The sequence below is a fragment of the Spea bombifrons genome, chromosome 4 (genome assembly GCF_027358695.1).
Source record: "Spea bombifrons isolate aSpeBom1 chromosome 4, aSpeBom1.2.pri, whole genome shotgun sequence".
Taxonomy (NCBI): domain Eukaryota; kingdom Metazoa; phylum Chordata; class Amphibia; order Anura; family Pelobatidae; genus Spea; species Spea bombifrons.
Window position 1 is genome coordinate 6,727,226 of NC_071090.1, and position 20,866 is coordinate 6,748,091.

The 20,866-nt window shown below is 40.1% G+C and overlaps 1 protein-coding gene across 1 annotated transcript in view; it reads right to left on the reverse strand.

Annotated features, from left to right (window-relative positions):
* TSPAN9 (tetraspanin 9) overlaps positions 1-20,866 on the reverse strand; it is a 153,951-nt gene that overhangs the window by 116,884 nt on the left and 16,201 nt on the right. The window contains exon 2 of the mRNA XM_053465674.1: positions 2,469-2,513. The gene's annotated coding sequence lies outside the window, so the exon portion shown is untranslated. The remainder of the gene's footprint in view (positions 1-2,468; positions 2,514-20,866) is intronic.

Genomic DNA, 20,866 nt, shown 5'->3' on the forward strand with positions numbered 1-20,866 from the left:
GTTTCCATGAGGATCGCTATTAGTGCCGCTTGGTTAACGCATTTCCCGAGTCACTACATAGAATCTTCATGATGGGCTATTAAAGAGTTAATATTTCAAGAGGCTGCCTCATCATTTTCTAGAACCCTGACCCCCTGTACATTGAAAAGGAAAATATATAAAAGCTTCCAAGATTCTAAATAACTCAGTATGACTCATTTTTAATTATTATTTTTATTATTATTTTTATTTATTTATTTTCTCTCTATTTAATTGTATTCAAATATTAACCCTTGGCAGGACAACACCTTTTAACCACTGTGTTCTACCGAGGCAAGTGCAGTTCCAGCTTCCTGCTGAAAATGCAAACAACAAAAAGAGTTTATCTTCTCCCGCATATTCCCTTTGGGAACATACGCGTCCTTTTTTTCTGCAACAGTAAACTTGATAAAGAGACCAGGGAGCTTTTTAAAGCGTTCAGCGCTATAATTTACCGTAGAAAGAGGAATTCTCGCGTTGCTGTTAAAAGGCATTATTTATAACCGGCAATTAACATAAGTTCAGAAACGTGCTGGAGCGGAATTCGGAATCTTTCTTCTCAGCCTCAGCGTTCGGAACGATTTTCATAAATGATCAATGAATGGTTGGCCATCTACGTTAATTGACATTAAATCGGTATCGGCTGGGGTACAAACTGTTTTGTAGATCAATGAACCATTGTGGAAATGAATAGCACGTTGTAAACAGAGACACGAGAAAAACAAAAGACAACACACATGGACTTTAAAAACCTCAGGTTACTGTCACAGAATGTATATATGTTTAAGAACCCTTCGCCCTGCATGTGTTTACCGATATATGTAGACTGAAACTTTAAATAGCCCATGGCCTCGTCTTATATTCAGGAGCTTTATGCTTATCCCATGCATGGTTAAATTCCCTCACTCTATAAGCCTCTACCACTTCTGCTGGCAGGCTGTTCCATTCACCTACCACCACCATCAGTAAAGCAAAACTCCCTTTTGTTGTATCTAAGCCTCTGAGCCTCTAGTTTTAGATGATGAACTCTGGTCCCAACAATTTTTCTCCTTTGAAATAAACTTCCCACTTGTTCTCTTCTTTTTTCCATGCTGTACATAGTCATGTCCTTTAGTCTTTCCTGATATTTTTTATCCCGCAAACCATTTACCATTCAAGTCGCCCTCTGAACTCCCTCCAAAATCTCAATATCCTTCTGGAGATGGGGGTCTCCAGATCTGTACACAATGTTGCAGCGCCAGTTTAACGTTGATAAATGTAAAATAATGCACTTGGGGTGTAAAAAACAAAGTTTAAATATTTTGGGATCAATGTTGGTGACAACAAAAGAGGGGGCCTTGGGAGTAATTATTTCTGAGGACTTAAAGGTACGCAGGCAATGCAATAAAGCATCGGAAAAGCAGAAGAGATGTGATAGGTGAGGTCTGACCAGAGATCTTCCTGCTACTAATTCCTCTCGCTATACAACCCAGCACCCCGTTTACTTTTTCCGATGCTTTATTGCATTGCCTGCGTACCTTTAAGTCCTCCGAAATAATTATTCCCAAGGCCCCTTCTTCTGTTGTCACCAACATTAACCCCAATATATTTTAACTTTGTTTTTTTACATCCCAAATGCATTATTTTACATTTATCAACGTTAATCTGGTGCTGCAACACTATTAACCATTCATCTAATTTATTTAAACCATTAGCCATTTCACTAATGATTTATTTCTTCTCTCTCTCTCTCTTTCTTCTGTGATCTTATCACGAATTATATGGTCCTGCTGGGTGGAACAAGGTCCGTTCTCAATCTTTGCACCAGAATAAGTTTATCCCAACCTGGCAATATTCTTACAGGGCGTAATATCTATATTTCTATCTATCTATTTAAGCACTAGAATTTCTCACCGTTTAATATGCTGTGTACTTTGTGTAAATTAAAATCAGCTCTTTTTCCTAATGGAACCCTAAGGGCACGATATTTATATTTAATTTGCAAAAATGGTAATTTTGATTTTGGAATTGCCAATTTTTTTTTTTACCAAAGTCTACAGAACATGCCCCAGGAATTAAAAAAAAAAAAACAAAAACAAAAATTCAGATAAAATTGTATTTTCTATGATGAAATTAAGAAAAAAATAAACTGGTATTTATTTGCTCAGCAGAGGCGGTAACACATGGTCTAGAAATGTCATTACTGATTTATAAATCCAAAATGTATCATTTGCTTCTGGCCAAAATTAATATGTGAAATGCAATTACAGATGTGCATACAGTATTTTGAGTCAAATTAAAAGCACAGCTGTTCCGTGTTAGGGCTTATGAATAGCACAGAAAGAGCTTATTGTGATAAAGTAGGTGGATGTTACGGCAAAGGACAACTCAGCAGGTTAAGAAAGAAAGAAATGGTAAAAAAAAACAAAAACAACAACAAAAAAAAACAACAACAAAAAAACAAAACTTACCGTTAAATGCTGTGTTTGCTGAGATCCTGCGTCAAATGGAAAGTGCTAGAAAAGAAACACAAAAGATACAAAAGTTTTAAAAAAACTTAAATTATGATAGATCATCATATTTAGCAAATTTGATAACAAATCCCATCAAATAACAATCTCAATCAATAAGGGCACTCCTGCTCACCTGTTGTTTCTGTAATTAGTTTTGTTATTTACAACTTGTTATGTCCTGTCTACCCATTGTACAGCGCTACGGAATATGATGGTGCTATATAAAACAATAAATTATAATAACAATATATATATATATATATTTATTTATTTTTTATTTTACTTGTACATTCTGATTCGTATTAATTTTATTTTTTGAAAATATGTATTAATACCTCTTCCAATTGCTAGTCCCCAAAAATCTTCCTCCTCTAGAAAGAAGGCATAGGGCAGAAGCAAGAAGAAGGGGCTAATCACATAATACACGTGAAAATAAGCAGGTGGGTGGAACACGTGTGGGATTAGAGCCAAATGCCACTGCCGTCACTCACGGGGTTAACAATGCCCAAGAAGATGAGCTCCGATTTCTCTCATTCTAAAAGTGAATGGACAACAGTATGGCCATTTGGTCGGAAATGCTACCTAAGATCAAAGTTGTTAGTCAACAAGTAACTCTAAGTAACACTGAGCTTAGCTACGGATATGTCTAAAAAATGAACTATACATTATACAGGGCCAGCCAAGCTCTTCTTGCTAGGGATGAAACCTTCGTAATGAGTAAACAGGGCTTCAAAGTAGAAATATTTGCACCAAGACAACGAGGCACTATGACTGTGACTTAAGTCGATTCCATGTTTTGCTTCAAGTCATCTGGCAAATGACACATCCATAAGGTTCTTGCCAAGTGAGATTTTGTTTGGTCAAAGCTATGCTTTCAAGGGAAAAAAAAAAAAATTTGTGAAAATATTTTAAAAATCATACACTAGAAATTTCTATTTTTTTAACCCCTTATTGACAAAGCCCGTACATGTACGGGCTCAAAATGCATTGTTTTCAATGGGTTTAGGGACCGCCCATTGTCCTTAAGGGGTTAAAAAAAGATTTGCGAAAGCAAGATACCGGATAGCATGCGGGCAGGAAGAGCATCCCTCAATTTAAGATTTTACTTTTAATAGAATTTTAAATTTGAAAAATAGAATTACATTTAGTTTAACAATTATAAATGAAACATTTTAACGATTTTTAGTATACCGACAGCGATGCAATGTTCTTAATGTTTCTTTAGCGTAGTCTTTAAATAAGAAGTGCTACAATGTAGTTATTCGCCATAGGTTCAGGACTAGGTCATCGCGTCGTATCTCACATGCCTGATACTATATCAAGTTATGAGCATCGCTGCTCCTTACACTATGTGCAGCCGTTAGTAAATGGTTCTAAAATGGTTCTAAAATTGGCAACATGCAATTATGGACCATAGTCATGTGTTAAAAAATAAAAATACTTATCTGTAATGTTATATTTCATTTTGTCTTTAATATGCTTCAGGATGGAATGAAAAATATTTTTTAATAAAAAGTCTGATATTTTCCTTTTCTAAAGTTACCTCCATAACCAAACAACCCCCCCCCCAACCTTACAAAGGCTGCCTAGACTAATCAACAATAATTAACATTTTTGTTGACATAGTAGGATTCATCAGAATTCTCTCTCTCTCTCTACATGTCCTCCGTTTTCCATCTATGTATTTACACACTATATGTGCAAAAGTATTGGGACACCTGACCAATACAACATCCCCTTCAGCATACATTTGGGACAATGCTAGGCTTCTAATTTTGTGGGAACAGTTTGGGGAAGACCCTTTTTCTATTCCAGCATGACTGTGGCCCCAGCGCACAAAGCAAGCTCCATAAAGACATGGTTGGATGAGTTTGGGGTGGAAGAACTTGACCGGCCGCACAGAGCTCTGACCTCAACTCCATCGAACACCTTTGGGATGGACTGGAATGGAGATTGAGAGCCAGACCTTCTCATCCAACATCAGTGTCTGACCTCGCAAATGCTCTACTGGAGGAATGGGCAAAAATTCCCACAGAGAATCCCCAGCTCAATTATGAAGGAACTCCACTCCAGCAATACCTCCTGAAAATCCTAAGACTTCCAGGGGGTCTAACCGATGTCTTTAGACCCCCTGGAAGTCTCAGGATTTCCAGACGCATGTGCATATAGCACTCACACTGATTTCAATAAGATCCCATTCCATAGTGGGCCCCGGTCATCCAGCACATCAACCTCCAGCAGCGTAGGAGGCCGCTGGCCTTAAAGTGCCAGGGCCGCCTAGTCATCCCCAGTCTGGCCCTGCATATGAAACTCTCCCTTTAAGAACAAATCCTATTAATCAATATGTTGAACCGCACAAAATATTACAGCTGGTTATGCAAAGGTAATATTATCCGTGGATAAGGTGCGATAAGTAACCATGCTGCTTTGGTTCATGACAAGGTCACCATCTTCTGTTCATACCACAAATACTTGATCGTGTATCAAATATCCCTGTTACTGTGAGAACATTTAGATACTACACCAGAAACAGTAACTGCCGTATAAATAGATATTTAAACATATATACCGGCTGCAAGGCCTCGGGTATCAGGTATCAGGAGTTTGCCATGTGAAATGACACGGGGGGGGGGCTTGCAAAATCTTTTTTTTTTTTCCCCACAACGTATTGTGAGATCCTGAAGGTCAAAGGGTTACAAACTATTCGCATTTTATCAAAACTCAAATAAAAACATATTCTACAAAAATGTTAATATTTTTGACAGAGAACTTGATCTTTCAGTTGTGTAGGACACTTTTAGGCCTGGACATACCTCAGTTCCTGCATTTAGAGAAAGCCAGTTTAGGTGTTCATCAGGGCCGCCTTTAATATTGGTTGGACCCTGGGCAAACATTTGCTGATTTGCCACTCCAACACCAAAGAAAACACCACAAAAAAAGAAAAGTACTTGCCCCATTCACCCCCCCCCACACACACACATATACACAGGGCAAAAGGAGCACAATACTATGCAGATCACATGAATGGTGCGGGCCTGGCGAGCAACCTGAGATGGATGTGCGAGTCATGATCAGGGCCGGCTTTAGGTGTTCAGACACCATGTGTGGGGGGGGCACCCGTGGTCCCCCTTCCCCATCATCACCCCCAGAGTCCTGTTGTCCCCTCCTTCACTGTATCACACCTTACTTTACCTCCTTCATGTAGTTCAGGTTGGATCAAATAAACAACACATGGAAACACAGCATTGCAGGTATAGATCAAATCTATTCATTCTATTCATTCACTCATTCACAAATATGAATTCACAAATTCACAGATACCGATTCATTCCCTCATTTGGATACTCATTCATTCACTCATTCACAGATGATACTCATTCATACCATATCTATAATTGAGCAAAATAATCATTCAGGTCCTATGATATGAAAATCCAGATAGACAACTGCTTCTATCACGAGTACTTAATGAAAAAATACACTATATATACGTGATGTATATATTTTTTTTTAATTAAATGCCTACTTCTTAGTGTACACTGTAGTTAACTGCATATGGATTAGACAATTCAGATTTGTGGCAGTCCGATAGACCTGAAGGAATGAGCTGGACAGCCCCGATATAAATGACTCTCATTTGTGGTCGATCCACTGTGCGACTGCAATTAGCATCTATGTCACCTTGATTTCTGCTCCTAAAGTAATTATCTACGGCCGCAGCAGAGTGAGTTAACCTACTTCTGTGTCTCAATTACCATAAACCGTGCGTTAAAAGCAGCATAATTGCTTAGAAGATGAATGTCTCTTCTAATGGGTCTCTCAGTTCAATCTGTGACTGACCTCTTGGTCGAGGAAGAGTTAAAGGTGAATGTGCTACTTGCTTAATTTCTTGTTTGTTTTTTTTTAACATAAACTTTATTTGGTTTTACAAACAGTAATGTGCAGGAATGCGGGTTTTTCGGACTACTTTAGCATTTTTTTGTGTGAAATGAATCCTTTGGAAAATGGAGACCTTCATCATAAATAAAAGCCTTTTAAATGGTTATAGCAAGTCTTATAACCATACCTGGGAACAGCCGGCTACCCGGACCCCCCCTTTTCGGGATGCAGGTAGTTGGTCCTGCTGACATTAGTGGGTGGTCCTACTGACATCAGTGGACGGTACCAATGATATTGCCTGCGGGGGGTGTGGGGTGTGCCGCAACGCTGCTTCCACGACCCGTAGAGAGCAGGTGTGCTTATAACTGGTACAGTGATGTCTCTCTTTCCTCCCTTGATGTTCCTCTTTCCTCCCTTGATGTCTCTTTTTCCTCCCGTGATGCCTCTCTTTTCGTCCTCTGACGTCCTCATTCCTTGGCGCACAGAATATTTGCTAGGTATGAGGGTATCACAGGGTTCTAATGCGCTAAACGTCATAATGATGTGTACATAAACATAATAAATGTGTTAACGAGGGTGTTAATAATTACAATTCTGTAAAAAATAGATGATTTCAAACTGCCTTACTCCATTGGAGGAATTGTTCATATAGGGCCAACAACTTAAGCAGCGCTTCTTACACATTAAAAGGGTCGGACCAAACCAGACTAAAACAAATCAATATATTAAGTAAAGAGAGTTTGGCCTGTGAGCTTACAATCTAAACAGCTATTGGTAGACCACCCTCTTCTTCATCATTGATAGTCAAAGCTGTGACATCACAGGCATTTTATAAAGATCTATCTTTAAAGGGACAGTGTACTGTGTATTGCTCTCCTCCCCTGTGGGCTGATGATTCTCGCCACTGATTGGCTACTTGAAGCAGCCAATCAGTGGCAGGAAAGTGATCCCATTGACATTAATGGGAGCACTTTCCTCACGTGTGCACATGTGTCCGGAGGGAGCATCTCACGTGCGGGGAGAAGTAAATAGGGGGCATTTTGCAGAATCCCCCGACGCATTTGCAAAAGGGGCACCCTGAACATGTAGAGGGACCACGCAGCATGCATCATATGCATTAAAGCGCATGGGCTAGTCGGAGTAACCCTTTTTCAGACCGCAGCAATCAAAACCAGGGCTAAAAATCTAACCTGATTACAAACGTGATTAAAATATCAGGAAGTGATTATCCGCAGTGCGTTCAATGGATTCCATCTTTATGGACAGCAGCTCTCTGAATAAGTAAGTAATCCATGCAACTGTTTCCACTCGCATGTCGTGCATCTGAAGTTACCAACGGCCCCCCCGTAACACTAATACGATTGGGGTCACCAGATGCATCCACACGATCAATGTCACCGTAGGCAATAGTAAAAAGAACCGTTACCGTTATTACATTTTCCGCAGAAAAAAAATAAAATCTAGAAATAAAACCAATGAATGTTTATAACTAAATATCGTTACGCCATGGACCTTAAGCAAACACAGCTTCCCAGACACCACAATTATTACACGGCATCTGTCAACCGCACCAAGGCTAATTGGTATTAACCCCTTAAGGACAATGGGCGGTCCCTAAACCCATTGAAAACAATGTATTTTGAGCCCGTACATGCACGGGCTTTGTCATTAAGGGGTTAAAATACATTTAAGCGTGTGAATGTGGGTAGCGCGGTGCAATACTCGACGCCGTCCGCGCCATCTGCATATCTTGGCTCGGTTGTCGAAGGGGTCCACTCACTGTACTATTCTGCTAATTGCACTGTAAAAAAATGCAATATTCAAAATGCTCAAATACGGGGGGTTTTTTTTATGCTACCGTTCCCGGGGTCGGGGCAGTTAGTTTATGAGAAACGGAGAAAACGAGCTTGTTTACTAACCAATAAAACTCTAATGCAGCGCGTCTCTATGCAATGAAATGCTTGGAAACCAATAGGCTTTCGCTATAGCTATTAATACATCATTTATAGAATATATTTCTATAAATAATAAATAAATAAGTCAAAACTCAACTGGTTTATCATTTCTCAATTATTTTTTTATAATTTTAAATACGGGTAAAATTAGTGATACATTGGAGTCTATTTTGCATGGATTTTAGTGCATATATATATATACACACACAATATACTTCATTTCATTTGCTTTTGCCAGGTTTAACCCTTAGTCTCCAGGTGGAGCCCTACCTCTCCGGGTCTCCGAGTCAGTCTCTTCTTTCTCAGGGCAGGGGAGTGATCCTTGGCCACGCCCATTCCTAAACACTTTCCGCCTACTGCCCACCCACTTTCCACTGCTCCCACCCATTTACCACCCACTAACGGCTCTCTGGGGCTAGCCCTGTCCCTACATGTTGCTAGCCCATCCCTACGCAAAGTCCTTCCCCAGAAAAGAGAGCCCACCTGGGTATGATATTAAAATATTTTAAGCTATATATTTGTAATAAAAACCACAATGTTCGGATCATTTGATATTCTAATTAAATGCATCCCACAGTAAATGACGACAATATTTCTGATATAATCAATGCTTGAGGCAGCTACAAGAATAACCATAAGAATATGGGTTTTTTTGTTATTTTTGTAGGAAAGTTCTATTTTTATTTAACCGAAGAGACATAAGGAGTCTTGCTCCGGCACTAAAGCATTAAAATAACTTTTCTGAATTTTCGCATAACTAATTCTGCAACTAGAAACTCCCGGGGAAGCCGGATTATTTATAACGCAGCTGTCTAAATAATAATGTGTCACTTCCACGACGAAAACGCTATCTTCTCTCTTTCCGTCCTCCACAAAATGTCTCGCATTTAAAGAAAAGACATACCTTCTGAAACGACCCCCCCCCCCCCCCGCTTTCCTCTGTAAAATGAGATTTGATATAATGCCATTTGGTGATACAGCGGATTTATTACTAGAGAACACGAAATTCTACTCCGAACATTTCTCCCAGAAGGGTCACAATGACTTCAGAAACACTGAAAAGCTTTTGTTAATTTCATCGCTAAAAATGTTTTTGTTCACATGCGTTTATTGCACGTCGGAGGAAGATATGGTTACCCAATTTCCTCGTGGGCTTAGCAATTATATGTAGGCATTTGGATTCTCCCATATGGTGAACGCCGAATCCTCGATACAAAATGTGAGTTTCATAGCAGTAAGAACAATGCAATATCCCGGCAGTAATTAACCCCTTAAGGACAATGGGCGGTCCCTAAACCCATTGAAAACAATGCATTTTGAGCCCGTACATGTACGGGCTTTGTCATTAAGGGGTTAAAGGGACAGTCCAGCAATCATATGCACTTTAACCCCTTAAGGACAATGGGCGGTCCCAAAACCCATTGAAAACACTGCATTTTGAGCCCGTAGTACGGGCTTTGTCATTAAGGGGTTAATGGATATGGTAGCTGAGATCCCTTTAAATTTCCACGGTGTCCTCCTTGCAAATACATGGCGACCCCCCCTTATATGAATTTGCCCCTTTCCCCACCCCTAGCGTCTATTAAAACCCCCATGCACACGGGCAGAAAAAGCAGCTGTTGATTTCAATGGGAGCACTTTCCGGCCACTGATTGGCTGCTTCAAGCAGCCAATCAGTGGTGTGAATCATCAGGGTTTCGCAAAGTGGACCACATGGAGATTTAAAAGGGGCCACGCGGCTGTCATATGCATCAAATTGTCCGTTTGATGTCAAATCTTACCCTGTTTGTTCCTGATATAGTGTGATTTTGTGCACAAAATACCTTTTTTGCCATTTTTTTTTGCAGTTTTTGATTCCTAAACCATGTACTGCTGTTATTAAAAATGACCCACCTAAAAATCTAAGAAATCTTAATGTATAACTAACTTTTTGTTAATGACTTTTAGGGCTGTAGAAGATCGGGACGAAAGCGGGACACATGGAGCGTCCCTACTAAAAAAGAACACTTGGCAGGTATGTAATTACGATGTCCGATTTTCGGTTGCGTTAGCATTCTCAGTGCTGCTCGACTCTCTCTTTCTTTGCGAGCCATTCGTTATTTTCTGTTAATGTGTATACAGTACTTCTGTGGAATGCAATGAATTTCCCGGGATCCAATTGTTATTACAAGTGGACAGGTCTTACCAGCAGCTGATGCATTTGTAAGCAACTGGCAAAACTCCCAACATTTCGGCACAAGTTCCGCATGCAAATGAAGCGCCTTGTAATACGCATCATTAACTCGGATCTGATGTATTGCATACTCTGCATCCAGGGAAATGCTTCACCCATTTAGCATATTGCAGTCTCATAAAAACAGACAAATAAACATATTTCACTTCATTGTTCCTGGGTTATAATTCACTATAAACAGTACTTTTTCTTTTGGTGGGGAAAAAAAAAAAAGTTAATTGTAATGAATGTGTCATAATTGGAAAGAATCGTATTTAAGAAAACATCGAACAATGAGAGGCTTTAAGACCTCGTACAGTAACAAGAAGAAAAAAAGCAAAAAAGTCATATATTTGAGCTAAAATAACTTTACAAAACTATGCATGTATGAAGCGCCATCTAGTGTTCAGGATGGGAACTGCAGGCAGCATTTTCATTTCACCCAGGACACAAGTAATGTGTCGCATAAGTGGAACAGCACCTTAAAAAATACATTTTGTATTCAATCCCTCATCTAGGCTCTTGTTCTAGTTCTTTTGGCTTTGGGTCAGAAAATCTGTGGCTTTCACGTCACTAATGAATGAACCATATTGCATTTTGCAGGAACCCTCCATCCACTTTTTGCGTGTGTGCAACCCTCGACCAACCAGAGATGACCAAAAAGCAGGGAAAGGGGCAAAGGAACTTGCAATGAGGACCATACTGGACATTTAAAGGGACCAATCAGCTATCCTATGAATTAAAGTGCATAGCAAAGCTGTAGTGTCCCTTTAAAAGACATCTGATGTCATACCCAGTAATTCATTCACATCCATGATCGGGGCGAGACATAAAACTCAACACTCATGTGACCCGGTAAGCAGAAATAGTATGATCTGTTGTAATCTTTATGAGCCGCAGGGGTTAGAGCCTCGTAAAGTGATGTGTAAGGCGTCCTGTTGTAGATTAAAATTTTAAGTAATTCATTCGCTATGGCACCCGGAGGTTAAACTACAGAGCGAAGAATGACTTTACCAGCAATGGATGCAGACACTAAAAGGATCTCTCTCTCTGCAGAGGCAGCTGTGATCCATGAGAGGTCGTAAAAGCAGTGCAGTGCCAACCATTACAGTAAATCTTCACCTCCAGGTTTCATAAACACTGCTAGAATCTTAACAAAAACTCAATTAAAGATCGCCGGTGATACTTCTGAACTCTTTTAAAAGGGTTTGAGTTGCAGCTGTGCATGCGCGTCTGATATGGGGCACAAGCATCCTACCGACCTGTACCAGACATCAGCCTCAGGGGAGTAACTACCATGCGTCGTTTAATGGGAGTATAATGTGTTTCAGAATAAAAGTAATAGTGAAAATCAGAACTTGCCCAAATTCAGTGAATGAACCAGCCGTGTTCATTGATAATGGAATCTGTATACCTATAATCTCGGGGGGGCTCAGGTTTACGAAGTCTGGGGATGACTCCTTCATAATCTACTCTGATTTAATCATATCTGAGCATTTAAACGGGTGGTTTTCTCACTGCTGTATTAGAGCTGAAATCCCTGCTTGAAAACAGGTGATTTCACTCAGAATCTCCACTTCTGGAGAACTAGTGCTTTTTATAAGGAATTGGTTGCCACAATTACAATTACAATAGATTCTTTGGTATGGGGCATTAAAGAGTTAATATGACTGGAAGCCGCGGATTGAGATGCACCTCTAGGACTAACATGGTGGCTAATCGCTAATGGCTGACCGAGTCAAGATGGCAGTCAAGTTGAGTTGCCGAGACTAATTCGACTCAATAGCTATCAGATCCAATTCAGCTGCATATTATATTTAGGACAGCATTATACCTATTCCATGGCTGAATTAACCTCTACCACCTCTGCTCTGAAGCAGTCCCACTTATCTACTACCTTCTCAGTGAAGTTAAACATCCTTCTATTATCTCTAAGCCTCTGTTTCTGTTGTACAGCGCTGCGGAATATGATGGCGCTATATATATACCGTATTTGCTCGATTATAAGACGAGGTTTTTTTCAGAGCAAATGCTCTGAAAAATACCCCTCGTCTTCTAATCGGGGTCGTCTTCTAATCAGACCTCAAATAGAGGTCTGATTAGGAGACTGAGATCCAGATCCCCCGCGCCGCTGCAGGGGACCTGGATCCTCCTGTCTCACCCGACCCCCCCCCATCATACACACACTTACCGGTGCTTCCTGCAGTGTTGCCGGGGCAGCGGGTTGACGTCTACACGATCCGCGTAGACAACGTCCGCTGCAGCCGGAAGGAGGTGTGGCTAGCAGCGGGGGTTGTCTGCGTCCGTCGCATAGACCTTCCCCGACTGTCAGAGATCAGAGAGCTGATCTCTGACAGCCGGGGAAAGTATACGCGACGGACGCATACAAACCCCCGCTGCTAGCCACACCTCCTTCCGGCTGCAGCAGAAGGCGACGTCAACCCGCTGCCCCGGCTGGAAGCACCGGTAAGAGAGGGGGGAGAGCGGGGGAAGGGGGATGAGAGAGTGTGTGTGTGTGTGTGTGTGTGTGTGTGTGTGTGTGTGTGTGTGTGTGTGTGTGTGTGTGTGTGTTAGTTAGTTAAATGGGGGTATAGGGTGTGTGTGTGTTAAATGGGGGCATAGGGCATTTCTGGAGTGGCGTTAAGGGGGCATTTAATAGAGCACTCTGCCTCCTGAAATGCCTTATACCTCCCTATATGCCACTCTGCCCCATAATATGACTTTTAACCCCCTAAATGGCAGAGTGGCATATAGGGGTATAAGGCATTTCTGGAGGCAGAGTGCTCTATACAATGCCTTTTAACTCCCTTAATGCCACTATGCCTCCTGGAATGCCTTATACCTCCCTATATGCCACTCTGCCCCATAATATGCATTTTAACCCCCTAAATGCCAGAATGGGATATAGGGGTATAAGGCATTTCTGGAGGCAGAGTGGCACATAGGGGGTCAAAAGGCATACCATGGGGCACAGTGGCATATAGAGGGTTAAAAGGCATATCATGGGCCACAGTGCCATATTGGAGTGGCAAGCCTGGGGGCAGATGTGCGTAACAGGGGGGCAGGTTGGAAAATACAAGAAATAAAAACAAAAAAAATCTTTTTCTCAATCATAGCTTTTATTAAAAAAAATAGTTTACATGAATTAACATTTACTGGGAAAACTTTTTTCCTTTGGGGTCGTCTTATATTCAGGCTTTTTCTTTTTTTCTTAAGTTAATATTCAGATTTTGGGGGGTCGTCTTATAATCAGGGTCGTCTTATAATCGAGCAAATACGGTATATATCAATAAAGAATAATACCCCTTGGTGCATGACCTGCCTAACATAAAGTCCTCATAAATAAGTACTTCATGCTTCAAGATCTTGTGATTTCATGTAAATAAATGTACGTTAAAAAGAGGAGCGCCCCCTAGGTCTAACAATAACGATGGCCAATGTACCCCTCTGATGTGCAGTAAACCTACGGCTCTGGTCAGCGGATGTGCAGCCTATGGGCATGTTGGCAGCTCGGTAAATGAGGCTTCTGACGGAGACTTTGTTGAAGCTCTAGCTGCAATGCAGTCGTTTCCCCAGACACAATCCAGACGCGTCTGCAGATGGAGCCGTCGACTTGTCATTTCCATAACCCTCCAAAAAAAAAACCTGAGATATACGCTCTCTGTGTCTAAACCCCAAAAAGACAGTTATCTCAGGGACTTCAGTGCGAGCGTTAGGGAGATAAGCGCGTGTGACATCTTTGCTTGGCTGCGATATATCAGTGAAGTATAAAGAACTGTCATTATTTCCCGTCCTTTTGTATAATCCAATCAATGCTTTCGAAACCAGTAGACTATGCAATGTGTTTTACTGCTGCGGCATTCAAGAGGTTAATAAGATACCCCCCCCACACACACACACACACACACAAAATAACCATTTCTAGTTATTGACAAATCATTCTCCAAAATGTATGGAAAAATGAAAAAACATATAACAAAGAGCTTGAAAGGCTGCGTGACAACCAACAATCCTGTATTTCCAGAGGCAGTCCCTCATATTCTTCACTGCTCCAGTATCCTGCTGTTCTCGTATCCTGCAGTTGTAGTTTGTTTTTTATTTTAAACTTGTATTTATTTTTTATACATTCTTACTCTAGATACTGTCTGTGGTCATAGGACAAGCAAATGTCCAAAGCGAGTAGCAGTAGGGCAGAGTTGCCATATACTACTTCAGCGTCCACTTTACTGCTCCTCATACGTAGCGACTCGCCAGATATGTTCACCAAATGACTCTAATGACTTGCCATTATTTAAAGATTCAATTCACTGGTTCACCTTCGTTCAAGCAGGGATATCAACCACAACATACTGGTAGCAAAAGCACCCATTGGACGTGTTATGTAGGTATAATAAGGAAGGAGTCAGGTGGCAACCAAATCGTTGTTCTACAAACCATGAGGTCAGCAGGTAAACATAGATTGGGGCAAAAACTGCGAGGGTAACACCCAGGTACTTTTATTGGACTAACACTCCAAAGGAAATGCGTTGGCGTGATAAATGGAGGTTAATATTCTTCAAACCACATCTTTAAAATCAAATCTTAGTCCAATAAAAAAAAGATATCATTACAGTATACATTTTAATATTAATATATATATATATATATATATATATATATATTTAATATATATATATATATTTAATATATATATATATATATATTTAATATATAAATATATATATATATACATATATATATATATAAATATATATACATATATATCGCTAGCTTATATTTATATATATATATGTGTATATATATATATATATATATATATATATATATATATATATATATGATATGTACACATATATATAGATATATATATATATTAGCTAGCGATATATTTTCATTACAGAATAGCTCCTCACCTTATCACTATTATCTATCGGGCAACGCCGTCTCCTCGTATTAAAGGACGTCATTGAAATTACCAAAGGCCTGGAGTATTTAATGAAGACGTATATTCTGACTACCAAATTAAGCAGGAGAAATTTAATCAGCGACTATGCAATATTTATAGGCATTTGCACAGCCGTATCAATTTGTCTCCTACTTAGAATTACGCATTTCCTTTATAGAAAGTAATTTCAGCTTAATTATGCTTTCTAGATAATATAATCAGGATACGAAGAGTTACGGGATTCCACTGTGTGAACGTCACATATCACGATAAACCGCGCACAGGCTCCTTTTCATTTTTATCGAGTTCATTGAGTTACTACGTGCATTGAGATAGAGACTCAACAGCTGTGAGTGTTCTGTTCCGAGCCTCTGCTGCCGGATAAATATGATTCTCGTAGTATATCCGGGTCTTTTTATCACCGCTCTTTGATATAGTTATGATATCACGAGTACACGTAGTACACGGTGTTTGTTTTACTGAACACAGAAAAATCGGTTACGAGATGTTTGACCTGTGGGTCTCCTGCAAGCTTAGACATCGGTTCTTCTCACTTTTTTTTTTTTTGCATTTGGATCCTAAAAGGACTACATTGATCTCTTCCTGGTTTTCCGGTATGTATGGATCAAATTTGACCAATGAACAATATATGTTTGATCCAGATCGGTGGATATTTGGGAATAGGAATATTAATTCAAGAAAATTGGTTGAGATAGGAAATAAGCAATGGGTTCTGGCACAACCTATACCCTAGTCAGGTCGAGACATCCATCCTCAGATCCTCTTGTGGCCACCTCTGGATGTAGGTCCTGCTGCCTTCCTGCATCATTTAATTTAGCCTTTAGCCAGAGTCAGTTGTCATTGTTTCTGGCCCAAAAGAATCCAAAATCTTCACGTATAGATACTTATAGAGGTGAGAACCGTATAAAGCTGAGCTATAGCACCTTCAACAATGCAATCAGATCTCCCTACACTCTGGTCAGGTCCATCCGTTCTTCTGCAGATACCACATTAAAGGCCACCATCCTGTCTAGGATCTTCTGATGCTCCAATATAGTAGGTTTCCACAGCAGTAAAGCCACAAGGCTTGCATTTAATTGTCCTTTAATTGGCAAGCCAAGAGAAGAAGCCACTTCTGGTCAATAATATGGACGCAATTATAAAAATGCATTCTCAGAATGTTGGGTAGACTTCTAAAAGAATCTCCTGAAGGGACAGCCAATTACTGCTCAGTTCAAAGGATTATCTGACCACCATGACATTGTGTGTCCCTGTTAAAAGTGACAAATGGCAATCTGGATTGCAATCAAATACATACAGACAAAGGGCTGTGTAACGGGGCGATCATGTTTGCTTTCATCTCCATAGCATAGCAGTGAGATTTCTTTCCTGGGAGGGTCGGATAACTTCAACGAGGGGTAGATATATTACTTTGAAGGAGACATTTCATGGGGGTATAAAACAATGGGCTGTCCTGACTTTTAAAGAAGGAATCTAGGCTGAGGTTCAGATGCCCTGGTGATGTTGTCACAAACAAAAATAAGTGGGTTGAGGGCTTGAAGACTTCAGTGGGTCTCCTCTTTGGGGGCTAGAAGATCCAGGACTACCTTGAATGGTGCTGCATGGCCCTTAGTGATGCTAACTTGTGGGTTACAACACTTTAAAAGCTAAAATTCTAAGGCTAGTGAATTTTCCTCCAAAATCAAACAATTTACTACAACATAGAGGTCTACGAAGAGATTAGAAACCACCTCAGCCACCACCAGTTTTGGAAGCAGAGCAGGCCACCACGAACCTCCAGAGTATGAGCCATGCGATCTTCTGGTGGGCATCATGCGATGTATGCCAAATAACATACAATTTATATGTTCATGGGGTCATCAATCAATTAGCAGGGGCCACCATATGCAGTGTTGCCGTCTAAATTCCATTATCAGCCAATCCAACCCCATCAACCAATGGCCTAGGAACAGTGCCAAAAAAGAAGCTAGCAAGAACCCTTAAAATGAGAAAAATGAACCAATTTTATTAATCTGCCCATAAACGTATTACATCTTTCCTTTCAAATAGTTAACAAAAAAAAATAGGATTTAAAGTTTAAATTCTTCAGGGGCAGTAAGATTCCCAACACAGGATATGGAGAAAAAAAACCCACAACAATAGGAAATGTAAATGATTTATATGCACTTCCTCCACATCCGGCTTTTCTAAATATATACGGCTAACAAATAACCTCCCGCACGATCCCTCTTAAAAAGATCGATACTATGAATAAAGTATGTTTTAAAATCTATTATGTGCCTCTTAAAAAGTATATTTAAAAATCTATTATAATTCTAGTGCAGATAAAATGCCTACTTTTATGCAAAATATATATATTGTAAAGCGGGGGGGGGGGGATTAAATCATATAAAATAAGCCATCATTAATTATATCCAGTTCAGAAAAGGTTTAGTGAAAATAAAGAATGTAATTATTACTGCGCAGTATTAAATTACCGAAAAGGGACAGTCTCTGTAGCCAAATAAAAGCCAATAAATTTTACGTCTACTACATTATCAATTTATGGGATTTTTAGCTAAAGTTCTGTTGCAGAACCACAAATTAAAGATGATCAGCTATGATTTCTGCATCAATCTGTCACCGGAGGAAGGGAAGGTACTAAAACTTACACATTTACAATGAACATTAAAATGAAACAGATAAATTCAGGGCCAAAGTTACCAATATCAATGAAATTTGAATATATTGTTATTATTATCATGTACCTATAGACGAATATTGCAACAAGGTCTCAGGGTTTATCTGGAACAAGGGTGTCCAACCTGCGGCCCTCCAGCTGCTGCAGGACTACATATCCCATTCTCCTCTGCCAGCCCCTTAGCTGAAAGAGCATTATGGGAGATGTAGTCCTGCAGCAGCTGGAGGGCCGCAAGTTGGACACCACTGATCTGGAATACTTGGGACCAAGAAGAATGTATCTGATTATCTGGACCAGGGTGACTCAATAATAAATAATGTACCTCATGCTATAGAGACAGAATGATGTCATCTGTGAAGTTGTGGTCTGCCAACGTAGACATAGCCTGGCTTCTATAGTCAACAACATTTTTGTCCAACTTTGGATACAGACATACTTGGGATCTTTCTAAGTGACCAGACCCTGACACTGTGAGGTCAAAAATATTTAATAGTCTATGACATTGATTCTATTGTAGTGACACGCTGATGGTGGCAACCAAATGGTTCTACAAACCATGAGGTCATAAGGTAAAGATAGTCTCAGTTAAGTCAGCTGTATTGAAGTAGGGGTTTCAGTAATAATAGAGGTGATAAAAGCCCTAGGACTAGCCAAGTGCCCCAGATGCTCGTTCTGCAGCAGCTGTCCATATTGCCAAGTGGTGGGATACGATGTCCTGGCTGGGCCACTGAGCAGTGGTCCATTGGGCAGATTAACTTTCAATAAGGAGATTTCCACCAGGTTTCGCGGCAGAGGGTCTTTTTCCCTCCAGACATTCCACCCTGGATCAGAATATGCCTACCGGGAAATCAGACTCGAATATAAAGGAATCATCTCCAGACTATGTGACTCCAGAAATCTGTCTATTCACCCAGAGGCACTCAAATTGGGGTAAAAAGCCTTCAATTCAGGGACCTAGGTTGCCAGGTATGGACACAGATGTATACATAATCATCACACAGATCACAAAGACTTCCATTCTTGGAACATTTACTCAGCGTTGTTGTGGGTTTCCTCGTTTATCATTAAAGATTTAAGGAAATTTGTTGCTGGTAACGTTGTGACTCGATTGCCAAAAGGAAAATGAAAGCATATGTCCCAACAATGGTACGGTTTACGTGGTACTTACTCAGATCGCCGAATGTAAAATAACTATAGTCAGCGACCCATGGGGCTACTAAAATGTTCTGGTTTATCCTTCCATGTAAGCACAATAACAGATACTACTTGGCAATGATTATTCTGTGATCACGAGAAGTGGGGGGAGACCCGATGGTCCAAATCAAGAAAGGCTCCAACTGAGCTGGGAGAGAAGGGTTGACATATGCCATATAACTTCAGAGCTGAAATGGAATGCCATCAAGTGGGCGCTCTCAATCAACAAGCCAACCACACAGATTGGATTCAAATACGGCCAACTTTATTCCATCCAAGTGGTAGGATTTCAAAGCCTATTGCGTTCCACATCATTAGGTGTTTAATCATATATCAACCTTCAACACTTTAAAAGTCACCTTAGACCTACAGATAATCAAACATTGATTCCTTCCATCCTTATAGCCCATATACACTAGATGGACAAAAGTATTGGGGCACCTAACCATTGGAATATGGAATATACCATGACATTTTGGACAATGCTAAGCTTTCAACTTTGTGGGAACTGGGAAAGAGATTGCGAGCTGGATCACCTTCTCATCCAACATCAGTGCTTGACCTCAAAAATGCTCTACTGGATGAATGGGCAAAAATTCCCACAGAAACTCCCCAAAATCTTGTGGAAAGCCTTCCCAGAAGAGTGGAAGCTGTTATGGCTGCAAATGGGGACCAACCGCATATTAATGTCGATGTATTTAGAATGTGATGTCATCAAAGTCCCTGTTGGTGTAATGGTCAGGTGTCCCAATACTTTTGTCCATATAGTAATATATATCTGAGCATGGTTTTCATTACATTCGCTGTGCCATTTCGCTGTGTGTCAGTACAGCATTGTTGAAAATATACAATAAATGATTTGAGATAATCAAATAAAAATGTGTTTGTGGAGGCATTTTGGTCGTTTTTATTGTGCAAAGTCTACACATAGAGATTACAGCTATTGTCGAAGAATAATACGACTTAATATGCTTTAGCCTTCTTAAAACTGAAACAATTCACGTGTGAATCATAAAATAATTACCCACTTTAGAAAATGCGTTTTTTTTTTTTATCATTTATACAATAGAGTGTTATTTTTGGCTCCAATATTGTAACATAAAATTAATTGAATATGTTTGGAGCTCTTGGTAATTTGCCCAAAACTAGAATCTTACTAAATATTAAAAAGAGAGAGAGAGAGAGAGAGAGAGAGAGAAAAGAAAGACCGTATTTGGTTTTTAGGGCAGTTATTACCAGAGCTGCCCCTCTCCTAGGAAAGGGTGGCCAATGCGTCTTTGAATGAAGAAAGAAGAAAGTAACCTGGAGACCCAGAGAAACAGAGCGTCACCCGGGGACTCCAGGTTAGACCAAGAGGGTTCCCAGGTTTGGTTATACCCTGTCCCTTTTAGAAACAGTCTGGCAAGGGTTTCATTTGAAGAACATTGATGAACATTGATTGAATATTATGGCAGGTCATCGGTAAACAAG